This window comes from Rhinolophus sinicus, chromosome 11, assembly GCF_057876585.1.
Source record: "Rhinolophus sinicus isolate RSI-liver-muscle chromosome 11, RSI-T2T, whole genome shotgun sequence".
NCBI classification, from domain to species: domain Eukaryota; kingdom Metazoa; phylum Chordata; class Mammalia; order Chiroptera; family Rhinolophidae; genus Rhinolophus; species Rhinolophus sinicus.
Window position 1 is genome coordinate 27,242,348 of NC_142511.1, and position 16,056 is coordinate 27,258,403.

Sequence of the window (16,056 nt, forward strand, 5' to 3'; positions counted from 1 at the left end):
TTGGCGAGGCCAAGAAGGAACACCCACAGAGCCACGGATAGGGGGCTCATAGCACCATGTCTCACGGGCGGCTGGCTTGGAGACACGGCAAGCCGGAGCCGCCCGATCCCCCACCTGCTGGCCGATTCTCTGCCAACCAACAGACCCACCAAGCCGGCCCACTGCAGTCCGCGCCCCTCTGCAATTTGCAGTCCACCATCCGCGCTTCCTAGCTTGGCCACCGCAGCTCTGCCGGTGTCCAATGGCCAACTGGCAACAGCTGAAGGCCAAGCGGTAACAGCTGATGTCAGTGCAGCCCCACGCAGTACCCCCGTCCCCCGGTACCCCCGTCTCCCCGTCACCCCTGTCTCCGTTCCCCCGGTTCCCCGTCTTCCTGTCCCCCGTCTCCCGGGTCCCCCGTCCCCACGTTCCACCATCCCCCCTATTCCGGTCCCCCCCGTCCCCTGTTCCCCCCGTCCCCTGATCCCCCTGTTCCCCCGTACCCCCATCCACCCTCTCCCAGTCCACCCGTCCCCCGGTGCCCCCGTCCCCCCAGTGCCCCATCCCCCGTCCCCCGCTCCCCCGTCCCCCCAGTCCCCCCACGCCCCTGGTCCACCCGTCCCCCATTCCCTCGTCTCCCGTTCCCCCCCTCCCCGGGTCCCCCGACCCCCGTTCCCCCGTCTCCCGGTCCTCCGTCTCGCGGTCCACCTGTCCCCCGGTCCCCCAGTCCCAACGTCTCCCCGTCCCCACGTCCCTCCTTCGCCTGGTCCCCCCGTCCCCCCATACCCCCGGTCTCCCGTTCCCCCGTCCCCCGTCTCCTGGTCCCCCGGTCCCCCGGTTCCCCCGGCGCCCAGGCGCCCTTCTACCGGTCCCCCCGTTCCCCGGTCGCCCCGTCTCCCGGTCCCCAGTCTCCCGGTCCCCTGTCTCCCGGTCGCCCGGTCTTCCGGTCCCCTGGTCCTCCGTCCAGTGTTACCCCCTTCCCCCGGTCCCCCGGTCCCCCCATCTCCCTGTCCGTCTGTCTCCCGGTCCGGCCGCACACCCATCCCCCCGTCTCCCGGTCCCCCGTCTCCCGGTCGCCCGGTCCCCAGGTCCCCCGTCTCCCGGTCCCCTCATCCCCTGGACCCCCAACCCCCGGTCCCTGGTCCCCCGGTCCCCCAGTCCCCCGGTTCCCCCATCGCCCTGGCCCCCGTCTACCGATCCCCCAGTTCTCCGTTCGCCCCGTCTTCCGGTCCTCCCGTCCCACAGTCTCCCGTCTCCCGGTGTCCCATCTCCCGGTCACCCCGTCCCCGGTCCCCCGTCTCGCGGTCCCCCGTCTCCTAGTCGCCCCGTTCCCCGGTACCCGATCTCCCGGTCCCCTCATCCCCCAGTCCCCCAACCCCCGGTCCCCCGGTCCCCCCGTCCCCCGGTCCCCGGTCCCCCGGTCCCCCCATCTCCCGGTCCACTGGTACCCCCGTCCCCCCAGTCCATTCATGCCCCTGGTCACCCCGTCGCCCGGTCCCCTATCCCCCGGTCTCCCCAACCTCCGGTCCCCCGGTCCGCGGGTCCCCTGGTCCCCCCATCCGCCGTTCCCCCGGTCCCCCCCGTCTCCGTTGCCCCGGTCCCCCCGTCCCCCGGTCCCCCCGTACCCCGGTCCCCCCGACCCTCCAGTCCCCCTGTCCCTCTGTCTCCCGGTCCCCCCGTCACCCCGTCCCCCCGGCCCCAGGTCCCCCATCTCCCGGTCCCCCCGTCTCACGGTCCCCCGTTCCCCCGTTTCCCGGTCCCCCCCTCCCCATGTCCCTCGTCCCCCAGTACCCTCGTACTCCTGTCCCTCCATCCACCGGTCTCCTGGTCCCTCCGTCCCACCGTCCGCCAGTCCCACCGTCCTCTCATTCCCCCAATCCCCCAGTCCCCCAGTCTCCCTGTCCCCCAATTCCCCGGTCTCCCTTTCCCCTGGTACCGTGTCCCCCCATCTCCCGGTCCCCCCGTCCCCTGGTCCCACTGTCTCCCAGTACCCAGTCCCCCTGTCCCCCCGGTCCCCCGGTCCCCTTGTCCCCCCATCCCCCAGTCCCCCCGTCCCCCCGGCCCTCTCGTACTCCCGTCCCCCCATCTTCCGGTCACCCCTTCCCCCCGTCCCACATGCCCCCGTCTCCCAGACCCCCCGTCCCCCGGTTCTCCCAGTTCCAACGGTCTCCCTGTCCCCCTGCCACCCTTCCCCCATCTCCTGGTACCCCGTCCCCCGGTACCCCAGCCCCGGGTTCCTACAGTCCCACCGTTCTCCCTGTCCCCCCCCTTACACCCGTCTCCCGGTCCCCTGTCCCCCGGTCCTCCCATCCCCCGGTCCCCCTGTCCCCCCGTTCTGTCTGTCGGTCCCTGTCCTGCGGGGACTCTAGTCCCTCTGCCCGCACAAGAACGCAGGATTTGGCGAGGCCAAGAAGGAACACCAACAGAGCCACGGATAGGGGGCTCATAGAACCATGTCTCACGGGCTGCTGGCTTGGAGACACGGCAAGCCGGAGCCGCCCGATCCCCAACCTGCCGGACGATTCTCTGCCAACCAACAGACCCACCAAGCCGGCCCACTGCAGTCCGCGCCCCTCTGCAATTTGCAGTCCACCATCCGCGCTTCCTACCTTGGCCACCGCAGCTCTGCCAGTGGCCAATGGCCAACTGGCAACAGCTGATGGCCAAGCGGTAACAGCTGATGTCCGTGCAGCCCCCACGCAGCACCCCTCCACGCGAGGCCCAGAGCCTGGAAAGTGCTCTCTGCAAGTCTGTCCCCACAGTCCCTGTCTGTCTCTCTCCGCCTACCTCTTGCTCCGTCTCTGGCCTTCTCTCATCCTCTCTCTCAACACCCTGGGTCAGAGGAGGTGATGTGTAGCCAGTGAAGTGACCAGTGATCGGGCGGGACGCCGGTCGCTGATGAGGGGCGAGGGCCCAGACAGAAGGCTGTGTGACGAAGGGTGGCGGCAGTCTGGAGGTGCTGCCCCCTGGTCGCGGGTGGCTCTCCCTGGCTTTGGGCCAGTGGGTGGGGCCGGCCAGGGCCAGGGCCTGGGTCGCACGTCCCTAGGGTGGAGGGGACTGAGAGGACCCTGCGACCCCCTCGGTGGCCCTGAGTGGTGGGGACAGCACAGCAGCAAGGGGGGTGTGCGGTTGTGGGGCTGGGGGGGGGGGATGAGAGGGGTTGGGGTAGGGGGGCGTGGTAAAAGCCATTCCGGGCGTGGGGAGTCCCAGGATGCCAGGGCGCCCAGACATATGTCACAGTCAGGGAAGTGACAGAGGCCTGTGGAGCCACTGGGGGGCGCGAAGGGGCCTCGCTGCGGGCCAGGAGTAGCTCGTCGCCCACACCAGCGGCGACCGGAGGAGGCGGGGAGCGGGCGGGAGGCACTCGGGCAGACATGCTCGCCACCCGAGCGGCCCAGCAGCATGGCGCGTGCGCTCAGGAGGCAAGTCGGGAGCAGGCTCTTGGAGTGCCGGGAGCCGGGTCCCAGTGCCTAAGGCCATACCACCCTGAACGCAGCAGATCTCGTCTGATCTCGGAAGCGAAGCAGGGTCTGTCCTGGTTAGTACTTGGATGGGAGACCGCCTGGGAATACCTGTTGGCTTTTGCTAGCGTCTCCTTTTGCATCGCCGCTCCGGCGTGGCTCCCTCTGCAGCCTCCCAGCCAGCCGCAGGTCCCCCTGACCAGCAGAGGGTCAGCCGCCCGGCACTACAAGCTGGCAGCCCCGGCCGCACACCAGGCCCGTGGGCCAGGGCTCCCCCCACACACCCTCCTCTCAGTCCTCTTCGGTCCCGCAGGCCGTCATCGCGAATCCTTCGCCGACTCGCGGTCGCCGCCACCGCCGCCTGCGCCAAAGCCACCGCCACCACCGGGCTCCCCACCCCCCCCACCCCCCCACCCCCCCCACCCCCCCCGCCAGCGCTGCCCTCGCCCCCGCCCCTGTCCCCGCCCCCGCCGCCGCCACCGCCAAACTCCCTCAAACTCCCTCCTGTGCTCTCCCCACCTCGGCCGCCAGCACCGCGCTCCCCATCTCCGCCACCAGTGCTGCCCTCTCCCCCACCCCCGCCCCCGCCGCCGCCATATCCGTACTCCCTCAATTCCCTCCTCCGCTCTCCCCGCCTCCAGCACCGCCATCTCCCCCGCCCCCGCCCCAGACCCCCGCAGCCACCATCGCCATACTCCCTCAGTCTCCCGCCTCTGCTCTCCCGGCCTCCGCCGCCAGCACCGCCCTCACGCCCTCCCCAGCCCCCGCTGCCGCCATTGCCGCACTCCCTCAATTCCCTCCTCTGCTCTCCCCGCCTCCAGCACCGCCATCTTCCCCGCCCCCGCCCCAGCCCCCGCCGCCACCAATGCCATACTCGCTCAGTCTCCCGCCTCTGCTCTCCCGGCCTCCGCCGCCAGCACCTCCCTCACGCCCTCCCCAGCCCCCGCCGCCACCGCCGCCGCCATCGGCCCCCGTGTCCCAGCGCCCACCGTCAAAGCCCCCATTGTCGCCGCCGCCATCGTCGCCCTGGCGCCATCCACGCGGTTGCCATCGCCTACCTCGCCACCCTCCCCTGCCTCCGCCGCCGCCGCCGCCGCAGCCGCCCCCGCCGCCGCCGCGGGGTCCTCCCACAACTCCCAGGCCCAGGGTTGCCTGCTGGTGCAGGCCTCCACCAGCCTTGGGGCTGCGGTTGGGGGTAAACCTGGTGGCGGTAGGGGGGCGGGTTGTATGCCGGTCTGGGTGCGGGGAGTCCCAGGATGCCAGAGTTCCACGACTTCTGGCACCATCAGGGAAGTGGCAGTGTCCCATGGAGCCCCGGGTGGCGCGAAGGGGCCTCGCTGTCGGCCAGGAGTAGCCCGCCGCCCACGCCAGGGGCATTAGGAAGAGGCGGGGAGCCGGACTGGGGGGGGACGCGGTGCTGGCAGAGCCGGCCCGCGGGTCGATGCTCGCCACCGGAGCGGCTCATCTGCATGGCGGGCGCTCACGAGACAGGCCGGGAGCAGGCTCTTGGGGCGCGGGAGCCGGGTCCCAGCGTCTACGGCCATACCACCCTGAACGCGCCCGATCTCCTCTGATCTCGGGAGCTAAGCAGGGAGGGGCCTGGTTAGTACTTGCATGGGAGACCTCCTGGGAATACCTGTAGGCTTTTGCTCGCCTCTCCTTTTGCGCCGCCGCCCCGGCGTGCCTCCCTCCGAATCCCTGCCGCCCCTTGCCCCTCTGCAACCCCTGCAGCCGCCCAGCCAGCCGAAGGTCCCGCTGGCCAGAGGAGGGACAGCCGCCCAGCACTACAAGCTCGCATCCCCGGCCGCACACCAGGCCTGTCGGCCAGGGCTCCCCCCCTCTCCCTCTTCTTAGTGCTCTTCGCCGAGGCAGGCCGTCAGCCTGCAGCAGTCAGCCGCGTCTAGGTCGCCGCCGCCGCCACCGCCATCGCAGGGCTCCCTCTCGCTCCCCGACCCTGCCGCCGCCGCAACCCCCAACGCCCAAGCCCAGGGCTGCCTGCCGGCGCAGGCTTCCACCAGGCTCTCTCCATCCCAGGACGTGCCAGTCCTTTGCACCTCGGCCCGAGCCCAGGGGACGCCCATCCCTGCGCCTGCCCCTGGGCCCCGAGACACAGGATCGGCGTGTCCTCGGGCAAACGGGACGCCCACCCGCCCCGCCGCACCGGAGTCTTCTGTCTCCGCGGGCAGGCACCTCTCCCCACACCCCTGCGCGTCCCCTCCCGTCTCCCACAAGAGCCAGGAGCCCTCCCTTCCCGCCGGCCACGGTGTCCCCGACACAAAGGGCACAAAGAGCCGGGACAAACCAGGGGACGGCGGGAGCAGCACCCCAACACACCACGCGCCATCGACTCCAGGGGAGACCGCCACAAGGGAAGAGCAGGCACGCAGGCACACAATCCTCACAACCAGGGTGCCTGGGGGCTGCCACTCTCCTCCCGCGGGCGGGTCCCTGGGCGGGGCTCAGAGCCCACTGGCCCTCCGGAGACCCTGGCGGCCCGCCCCGGGGGCTTCAATGGTGACTGCCAACGCCAGGGCAATGCCTCCTTGGCGGAGCCCAGCCCCGGGCACGACCACACTCCGGTGGAGAAGCCACCACTTCAACACAGCCTCAGTGCGTCTGTCCCAGTCCGTGTGCCCGAATGGGCGTCCCTCCCACCCTCCCCCACCCCATGTCTGTCTGGCTCTGTGACGTGCCTGTTGGGTTCTGGCTCTGGCTCAGGAGCTCTCTCCCCGCGTGCCAGCCCCCTCTTTCTCTGTCTCTGTCCATGTCTCTCTGTATGTCTAGACACATACATGTACATATACGTGTATATTTCCATCTCGCTCCCTCTTACTCCTCCTCCCGTTCTGTCTGTCTGTCCCTGTCCTGCGGGGACTCTAGTCCCTCTGCCCGCACAAGAACGCAGGATTTGGCGAGGCCAAGAAGGAACACCCACAGAGCCACGGATAGGGGGCTCATAGCACCATGTCTCACGGGCGGCTGGCTTGGAGACACGGCAAGCCGGAGCCGCCCGATCCCCCACCTGCTGGCCGATTCTCTGCCAACCAACAGACCCACCAAGCCGGCCCACTGCAGTCCGCGCCCCTCTGCAATTTGCAGTCCACCATCCGCGCTTCCTAGCTTGGCCACCGCAGCTCTGCCGGTGTCCAATGGCCAACTGGCAACAGCTGAAGGCCAAGCGGTAACAGCTGATGTCAGTGCAGCCCCACGCAGTACCCCCGTCCCCCGGTACCCCCGTCTCCCCGTCACCCCTGTCTCCGTTCCCCCGGTTCCCCGTCTTCCTGTCCCCCGTCTCCCGGGTCCCCCGTCCCCACGTTCCACCATCCCCCCTATTCCGGTCCCCCCCGTCCCCTGTTCCCCCCGTCCCCTGATCCCCCTGTTCCCCCGTACCCCCATCCACCCTCTCCCAGTCCACCCGTCCCCCGGTGCCCCCGTCCCCCCAGTGCCCCATCCCCCGTCCCCCGCTCCCCCGTTCCCCCAGTCCCCCCACGCCCCTGGTCCACCCGTCCCCCATTCCCTCGTCTCCCGTTCCCCCCCTCCCCGGGTCCCCCGACCCCCGTTCCCCCGTCTCCCGGTCCTCCGTCTCGCGGTCCACCTGTCCCCCGGTCCCCCAGTCCCAACGTCTCCCCGTCCCCCCGTCCCTCCTTCGCCTGGTCCCCCCGTCCCCCCATACCCCCGGTCTCCCGTTCCCCGGTCCCCCGTCTCCTGGTCCCCCGGTCCCCCGGTTCCCCCGGCGCCCAGGCGCCCTTCTACCGGTCCCCCCGTTCCCCGGTCGCCCCGTCTCCCGGTCCCCAGTCTCCCGGTCCCCTGTCTCCCGGTCGCCCGGTCTTCCGGTCCCCCGGTCCTCCGTCCAGTGTTACCCCCTTCCCCCGGTCCCCCGGTCCCCCCATCTCCCTGTCCCTCTGTCTCCCGGTCCGGCCGCACACCCATCCCCCCGTCTCCCGGTCCCCCGTCTCCCGGTCGCCCGGTCCCCAGGTCCCCCGTCTCCCGGTCCCCTCATCCCCTGGACCCCCAACCCCCGGTCCCTGGTCCCCCGGTCCCCCAGTCCCCCGGTTCCCCCATCGCCCTGGCCCCCGTCTACCGATCCCCCAGTTCTCCGTTCGCCCCGTCTTCCGGTCCTCCCGTCCCACAGTCTCCCGTCTCCCGGTGTCCCATCTCCCGGTCACCCCGTCCCCGGTCCCCCGTCTCGCGGTCCCCCGTCTCCTAGTCGCCCCGTTCCCCGGTACCCGATCTCCCGGTCCCCTCATCCCCCAGTCCCCCAACCCCCGGTCCCCCGGTCCCCCCGTCCCCCGGTTCCCGGACCCCCGGTCCCCCCATCTCCCGGTCCACTGGTACCCCCGTCCCCCCAGTCCATTCATGCCCCTGGTCACCCCGTCGCCCGGTCCCCTATCCCCCGGTCCCCCCAACCTCCGGTCCCCCGGTCCGCGGGTCCCCTGGTCCCCCCATCCGCCGTTCCCCCGGTCCCCCCCGTCTCCGTTGCCCCGGTCCCCCCGTCCCCCGGTCCCCCCGTACCCCGGTCCCCCCGACCCTCCAGTCCCCCTGTCCCTCTGTCTCCCGGTCCCCCCGTCACCCCGTCCCCCCGGCCCCAGGTCCCCCATCTCCCGGTCCCCCCGTCTCACGGTCCCCCGTTCCCCCGTTTCCCGGTCCCCCCCTCCCCATGTCCCTCGTCCCCCAGTACCCTCGTACTCCTGTCCCTCCATCCACCGGTCTCCTGGTCCCTCCGTCCCACCGTCCGCCAGTCCCACCGTCCTCTCATTCCCCCAATCCCCCAGTCCCCCAGTCTCCCTGTCCCCCAATTCCCCGGTCTCCCTTTCCCCTGGTACCGTGTCCCCCCATCTCCCGGTCCCCCCGTCCCCTGGTCCCACTGTCTCCCAGTACCCAGTCCCCCAGTCCCCCCGTCCCCCCGGCCCTCTCGTACTCCCGTCCCCCCATCTTCCGGTCACCCCTTCCCCCCGTCCCACATGCCCCCGTCTCCCAGACCCCCCGTCCCCCGGTTCTCCCAGTTCCAACGGTCTCCCTGTCCCCCTGCCACCCTTCCCCCATCTCCTGGTACCCCGTCCCCCGGTACCCCCACCCCGGGTTCCTACAGTCCCACCGTTCTCCCTGTCCCCCCCCTTACACCCGTCTCCCGGTCCCCTGTCCCCCGGTCCTCCCATCCCCCGGTCCCCCTGTCCCCCCGTTCTGTCTGTCGGTCCCTGTCCTGCGGGGACTCTAGTCCCTCCGCCCGCACAAGAACCCAGGATTTGGCGAGGCCAAGAAGGAACACCAACAGAGCCACGGATAGGGGGCTCATAGCACCATGTCTCACGGGCGGCTGGCTTGGAGACACGGCAAGCCGGAGCCGCCCGATCCCCAACCTGCCGGACGATTCTCTGCCAACCAACAGACCCACCAAGCCGGCCCACTGCAGTCCGCGCCCCTCTGCAATTTGCAGTCCACCATCCGCGCTTCCTACCTTGGCCACCGCAGCTCTGCCAGTGGCCAATGGCCAACTGGCAACAGCTGATGGCCAAGCGGTAACAGCTGATGTCCGTGCAGCCCCCACGCAGCACCCCTCCACGCGAGGCCCAGAGCCTGGAAAGTGCTCTCTGCAAGTCTGTCCCCACAGTCCCCGTCTGTCTCTCTCCGCCTACCTCTTGCTCCGTCTCTGGCCTTCTCTCATCCTCTCTCTCAACACCCTGGGTCAGGAGAGGTGATGTGTAGCCAGTGAAGTGACCAGTGATCGGGCGGGACGCCGGTCGCTGATGAGGGGCGAGGGCCCAGACAGAAGGCTGTGTGACGAAGGGTGGCGGCAGTCTGGAGGTGCTGCCCCCTGGTCGCGGGTGGCTCTCCCTGGCTTTGGGCCAGTGGGTGGGGCCGGCCAGGGCCAGGGCCTGGGTTGCACGTCCCTAGGGTGGAGGGGACTGAGAGGACCCTGCGACCCCCTCGGTGGCCCTGAGTGGTGGGGACAGCACAGCAGCAAGGGGGGTGTGCGGTTGTGGGGCTGGGGGGGGGGATGAGAGGGGTTGGGGTAGGGGGGCGTGGTAAAAGCCATTCCGGGCGTGGGGAGTCCCAGGATGCCAGGGCGCCCAGACATATGTCACAGTCAGGGAAGTGACAGAGGCCTGTGGAGCCACTGGGGGGCGCGAAGGGGCCTCGCTGCGGGCCAGGAGTAGCTCGTCGCCCACACCAGCACCAGCGGCGACCGGAGGAGGCGGGGAGCGGGCGGGAGGCACTCGGGCAGACATGCTCGCCACCCGAGCGGCCCAGCAGCATGGCGCGTGCGCTCAGGAGGCAAGTCGGGAGCAGGCTCTTGAAGTGCCGGGAGCCGGGTCCCAGTGCCTAAGGCCATACCACCCTGAACGCAGCAGATCTCGTCTGATCTCGGAAGCGAAGCAGGGTCTGTCCTGGTTAGTACTTGGATGGGAGACCGCCTGGGAATACCTGTTGGCTTTTGCTAGCGTCTCCTTTTGCATCGCCGCTCCGGCGTGGCTCCCTCTGCAGCCTCCCAGCCAGCCGCAGGTCCCCCTGACCAGCAGAGGGTCAGCCGCCCGGCACTACAAGCTGGCAGCCCCGGCCGCACACCAGGCCCGTGGGCCAGGGCTCCCCCCACACACCCTCCTCTCAGTCCTCTTCGGTCCCGCAGGCCGTCATCGCGAATCCTTCGCCGACTTGCGGTCGCCGCCACCGCCGCCTGCGCCAAAGCCACCGCCACCACCGGGCTCCCCCCCCCCCCCCCACCCCACCCCCCCCCCCCGCCAGCGCTGCCCTCGCCCCCGCCCCTGTCCCCGCCCCCGCCGCCGCCACCGCCAAACTCCCTCAAACTCCCTCCTGTGCTCTCCCCACCTCGGCCGCCAGCACCGCGCTCCCCATCTCCGCCACCAGTGCTGCCCTCTCCCCCACCCCCGCCCCCGCCGCCGCCATATCCGTACTCCCTCAATTCCCTCCTCCGCTCTCCCCGCCTCCAGCACCGCCATCTCCCCCGCCCCCGCCCCAGACCCCCGCAGCCACCATCGCCATACTCCCTCAGTCTCCCGCCTCTGCTCTCCCGGCCTCCGCCGCCAGCACCGCCCTCACGCCCTCCCCAGCCCCCGCTGCCGCCATTGCCGCACTCCCTCAATTCCCTCCTCTGCTCTCCCCGCCTCCAGCACCGCCATCTTCCCCGCCCCCGCCCCAGCCCCCGCCGCCACCAATGCCATACTCGCTCAGTCTCCCGCCTCTGCTCTCCCGGCCTCCGCCGCCAGCACCGCCCTCACGCCCTCCCCAGCCCCCGCCGCCACCGCCGCCGCCATCGGCCCCCGTGTCCCAGCGCCCACCGTCAAAGCCCCCATTGTCGCCGCCGCCATCGTCGCCCTGGCGCCATCCACGCGGTTGCCATCGCCTACCTCGCCACCCTCCCCTGCCTCCGCCGCCGCCGCCGCAGCCGCCCCCGCCGCCGCCGCGGGGTCCTCCCACAACTCCCAGGCCCAGGGTTGCCTGCTGGTGCAGGCCTCCACCAGCCTTGGGGCTGCGGTTGGGGGTAAACCTGGTGGCGGTAGGGGGGCGGGTTGTATGCCGGTCTGGGTGCGGGGAGTCCCAGGATGCCAGAGTTCCACGACTTCTGGCACCATCAGGGAAGTGGCAGTGTCCCATGGAGCCCCGGGTGGCGCGAAGGGGCCTCGCTGTCGGCCAGGAGTAGCCCGCCGCCCACGCCAGGGGCATTAGGAAGAGGCGGGGAGCCGGACTGGGGGGGGACGCGGTGCTGGCAGAGCCGGCCCGCGGGTCGATGCTCGCCACCGGAGCGGCTCATCTGCATGGCGGGCGCTCACGAGACAGGCCGGGAGCAGGCTCTTGGGGCGCGGGAGCCGGGTCCCAGCGTCTACGGCCATACCACCCTGAACGCGCCCGATCTCCTCTGATCTCGGGAGCTAAGCAGGGAGGGGCCTGGTTAGTACTTGCATGGGAGACCTCCTGGGAATACCTGTAGGCTTTTGCTCGCCTCTCCTTTTGCGCCGCCGCCCCGGCGTGCCTCCCTCCGAATCCCTGCCGCCCCTTGCCCCTCTGCAACCCCTGCAGCCGCCCAGCCAGCCGAAGGTCCCGCTGGCCAGAGGAGGGACAGCCGCCCAGCACTACAAGCTCGCATCCCCGGCCGCACACCAGGCCTGTCGGCCAGGGCTCCCCCCCTCTCCCTCTTCTTAGTGCTCTTCGCCGAGGCAGGCCGTCAGCCTGCAGCAGTCAGCCGCGTCTAGGTCGCCGCCGCCGCCACCGCCATCGCAGGGCTCCCTCTCGCTCCCCGACCCTGCCGCCGCCGCAACCCCCAACGCCCAAGCCCAGGGCTGCCTGCCGGCGCAGGCTTCCACCAGGCTCTCTCCATCCCAGGACGTGCCGGTCCTTTGCACCTCGGCCCGAGCCCAGGGGACGCCCATCCCTGCGCCTGCCCCTGGGCCCCGAGACACAGGATCGGCGTGTCCTCGGGCAAACGGGACGCCCACCCGCCCCGCCCCACCGGAGTCTTCTGTCTCCGCGGGCAGGCACCTCTCCCCACACCCCCGCGCGTCCCCTCCCGTCTCCCACAAGAGCCAGGAGCCCTCCCTTCCCGCCGGCCACGGTGTCCCCGACACAAAGGGCACAAAGAGCCGGGACAAACCAGGGGACGGCGGGAGCAGCACCCCAACACACCACGCGCCATCGACTCCAGGGGAGACCGCCACAAGGGAAGAGCAGGCACGCAGGCACACAATCCTCACAACCAGGGTGCCTGGGGGCTGCCACTCTCCTCCCGCGGGCGGGTCCCTGGGCGGGGCTCAGAGCCCACTGGCCCTCCGGAGACCCTGGCGGCCCGCCCCGGGGGCTTCAATGGTGACTGCCAACGCCAGGGCAATGCCTCCTTGGCGGAGCCCAGCCCCGGGCACGACCACACTCCGGTGGAGAAGCCACCACTTCAACACAGCCTCAGTGCGTCTGTCCCAGTCCGTGTGCCCGAATGTGCGTCCCTCCCACCCTCCCCCACCCCATGTCTGTCTGGCTCTGTGACGTGCCTGTTGGGTTCTGGCTCTGGCTCAGGAGCTCTCTCCCCGCGTGCCAGCCCCCTCTTTCTCTGTCTCTGTCCATGTCTCTCTGTATGTCTAGACACATACATGTACATATACGTGTATATTTCCATCTCGCTCCCTCTTACTCCTCCTCCCGTTCTGTCTGTCTGTCCCTGTCCTGCGGGGACTCTAGTCCCTCTGCCCGCACAAGAACGCAGGATTTGGCGAGGCCAAGAAGGAACACCCACAGAGCCACGGATAGGGGGCTCATAGCACCATGTCTCACGGGCGGCTGGCTTGGAGACACGGCAAGCCGGAGCCGCCCGATCCCCCACCTGCTGGCCGATTCTCTGCCAACCAACAGACCCACCAAGCCGGCCCACTGCAGTCCGCGCCCCTCTGCAATTTGCAGTCCACCATCCGCGCTTCCTAGCTTGGCCACCGCAGCTCTGCCGGTGTCCAATGGCCAACTGGCAACAGCTGAAGGCCAAGCGGTAACAGCTGATGTCAGTGCAGCCCCACGCAGTACCCCCGTCCCCCGGTACCCCCGTCTCCCCGTCACCCCTGTCTCCGTTCCCCCGGTTCCCCGTCTTCCTGTCCCCCGTCTCCCGGGTCCCCCGTCCCCACGTTCCACCATCCCCCCTATTCCGGTCCCCCCCGTCCCCTGTTCCCCCCGTCCCCTGATCCCCCTGTTCCCCCGTACCCCCATCCACCCTCTCCCAGTCCACCCGTCCCCCGGTGCCCCCGTCCCCCCAGTGCCCCATCCCCCGTCCCCCGCTCCCCCGTTCCCCCAGTCCCCCCACGCCCCTGGTCCACCCGTCCCCCATTCCCTCGTCTCCCGTTCCCCCCCTCCCCGGGTCCCCCGACCCCCGTTCCCCCGTCTCCCGGTCCTCCGTCTCGCGGTCCACCTGTCCCCCGGTCCCCCAGTCCCAACGTCTCCCCGTCCCCCCGTCCCTCCTTCGCCTGGTCCCCCCGTCCCCCCATACCCCCGGTCTCCCGTTCCCCGGTCCCCCGTCTCCTGGTCCCCCGGTCCCCCGGTTCCCCCGGCGCCCAGGCGCCCTTCTACCGGTCCCCCCGTTCCCCGGTCGCCCCGTCTCCCGGTCCCCAGTCTCCCGGTCCCCTGTCTCCCGGTCGCCCGGTCTTCCGGTCCCCCGGTCCTCCGTCCAGTGTTACCCCCTTCCCCCGGTCCCCCGGTCCCCCCATCTCCCTGTCCCTCTGTCTCCCGGTCCGGCCGCACACCCATCCCCCCGTCTCCCGGTCCCCCGTCTCCCGGTCGCCCGGTCCCCAGGTCCCCCGTCTCCCGGTCCCCTCATCCCCTGGACCCCCAACCCCCGGTCCCTGGTCCCCCGGTCCCCCAGTCCCCCGGTTCCCCCATCGCCCTGGCCCCCGTCTACCGATCCCCCAGTTCTCCGTTCGCCCCGTCTTCCGGTCCTCCCGTCCCACAGTCTCCCGTCTCCCGGTGTCCCATCTCCCGGTCACCCCGTCCCCGGTCCCCCGTCTCGCGGTCCCCCGTCTCCTAGTCGCCCCGTTCCCCGGTACCCGATCTCCCGGTCCCCTCATCCCCCAGTCCCCCAACCCCCGGTCCCCCGGTCCCCCCGTCCCCCGGTTCCCGGACCCCCGGTCCCCCCATCTCCCGGTCCACTGGTACCCCCGTCCCCCCAGTCCATTCATGCCCCTGGTCACCCCGTCGCCCGGTCCCCTATCCCCCGGTCCCCCCAACCTCCGGTCCCCCGGTCCGCGGGTCCCCTGGTCCCCCCATCCGCCGTTCCCCCGGTCCCCCCCGTCTCCGTTGCCCCGGTCCCCCCGTCCCCCGGTCCCCCCGTACCCCGGTCCCCCCGACCCTCCAGTCCCCCTGTCCCTCTGTCTCCCGGTCCCCCCGTCACCCCGTCCCCCCGGCCCCAGGTCCCCCATCTCCCGGTCCCCCCGTCTCACGGTCCCCCGTTCCCCCGTTTCCCGGTCCCCCCCTCCCCATGTCCCTCGTCCCCCAGTACCCTCGTACTCCTGTCCCTCCATCCACCGGTCTCCTGGTCCCTCCGTCCCACCGTCCGCCAGTCCCACCGTCCTCTCATTCCCCCAATCCCCCAGTCCCCCAGTCTCCCTGTCCCCCAATTCCCCGGTCTCCCTTTCCCCTGGTACCGTGTCCCCCCATCTCCCGGTCCCCCCGTCCCCTGGTCCCACTGTCTCCCAGTACCCAGTCCCCCTGTCCCCCCGGTCCCCCGGTCCCCTTGTCCCCCCATCCCCCAGTCCCCCCGTCCCCCCGGCCCTCTCGTACTCCCGTCCCCCCATCTTCCGGTCACCCCTTCCCCCCGTCCCACATGCCCCCGTCTCCCAGACCCCCCGTCCCCCGGTTCTCCCAGTTCCAACGGTCTCCCTGTCCCCCTGCCACCCTTCCCCCATCTCCTGGTACCCCGTCCCCCGGTACCCCCGCCCCGGGTTCCTACAGTCCCACCGTTCTCCCTGTCCCCCCCCTTACACCCGTCTCCCGGTCCCCTGTCCCCCGGTCCTCCCATCCCCCGGTCCCCCTGTCCCCCCGTTCTGTCTGTCGGTCCCTGTCCTGCGGGGACTCTAGTCCCTCCGCCCGCACAAGAACCCAGGATTTGGCGAGGCCAAGAAGGAACACCAACAGAGCCACGGATAGGGGGCTCATAGCACCATGTCTCACGGGCGGCTGGCTTGGAGACACGGCAAGCCGGAGCCGCCCGATCCCCAACCTGCCGGACGATTCTCTGCCAACCAACAGACCCACCAAGCCGGCCCACTGCAGTCCGCGCCCCTCTGCAATTTGCAGTCCACCATCCGCGCTTCCTACCTTGGCCACCGCAGCTCTGCCAGTGGCCAATGGCCAACTGGCAACAGCTGATGGCCAAGCGGTAACAGCTGATGTCCGTGCAGCCCCCACGCAGCACCCCTCCACGCGAGGCCCAGAGCCTGGAAAGTGCTCTCTGCAAGTCTGTCCCCACAGTCCCCGTCTGTCTCTCTCCGCCTACCTCTTGCTCCGTCTCTGGCCTTCTCTCATCCTCTCTCTCAACACCCTGGGTCAGGAGAGGTGATGTGTAGCCAGTGAAGTGACCAGTGATCGGGCGGGACGCCGGTCGCTGATGAGGGGCGAGGGCCCAGACAGAAGGCTGTGTGACGAAGGGTGGCGGCAGTCTGGAGGTGCTGCCCCCTGGTCGCGGGTGGCTCTCCCTGGCTTTGGGCCAGTGGGTGGGGCCGGCCAGGGCCAGGGCCTGGGTTGCACGTCCCTAGGGTGGAGGGGACTGAGAGGACCCTGCGACCCCCTCGGTGGCCCTGAGTGGTGGGGACAGCACAGCAGCAAGGGGGGTGTGCGGTTGTGGGGCTGGGGGGGGGGATGAGAGGGGTTGGGGTAGGGGGGCGTGGTAAAAGCCATTCCGGGCGTGGGGAGTCCCAGGATGCCAGGGCGCCCAGACATATGTCACAGTCAGGGAAGTGACAGAGGCCTGTGGAGCCACTGGGGGGCGCGAAGGGGCCTCGCTGCGGGCCAGGAGTAGCTCGTCGCCCACACCAGCACCAGCGGCGACCGGAGGAGGCGGGGAGCGGGCGGGAGGCACTCGGGCAGACATGCTCGCCACCCGAGCGGCCCAGCAGCATGGCGCGTGCGCTCAGGA

General features: G+C 70.8%; 4 pseudogenes; all 4 read left to right on the forward strand.

Annotated features, from left to right (window-relative positions):
- The first annotated feature begins 3,447 nt into the window (after positions 1 to 3,447).
- On the forward strand, positions 3,448 to 3,567 carry LOC148756769 (5S ribosomal RNA; annotated as a pseudogene).
- Positions 3,568 to 4,972: 1,405 nt separating this feature from the next.
- On the forward strand, positions 4,973 to 5,092 carry LOC148756770 (5S ribosomal RNA; annotated as a pseudogene).
- A 4,667-nt stretch (positions 5,093 to 9,759) lies between these two features.
- LOC148756771 (5S ribosomal RNA) lies at positions 9,760 to 9,879 on the forward strand (annotated as a pseudogene).
- A 1,396-nt stretch (positions 9,880 to 11,275) lies between these two features.
- LOC148756772 (5S ribosomal RNA) lies at positions 11,276 to 11,395 on the forward strand (annotated as a pseudogene).
- The last annotated feature ends 4,661 nt before the right edge of the window (positions 11,396 to 16,056 follow it).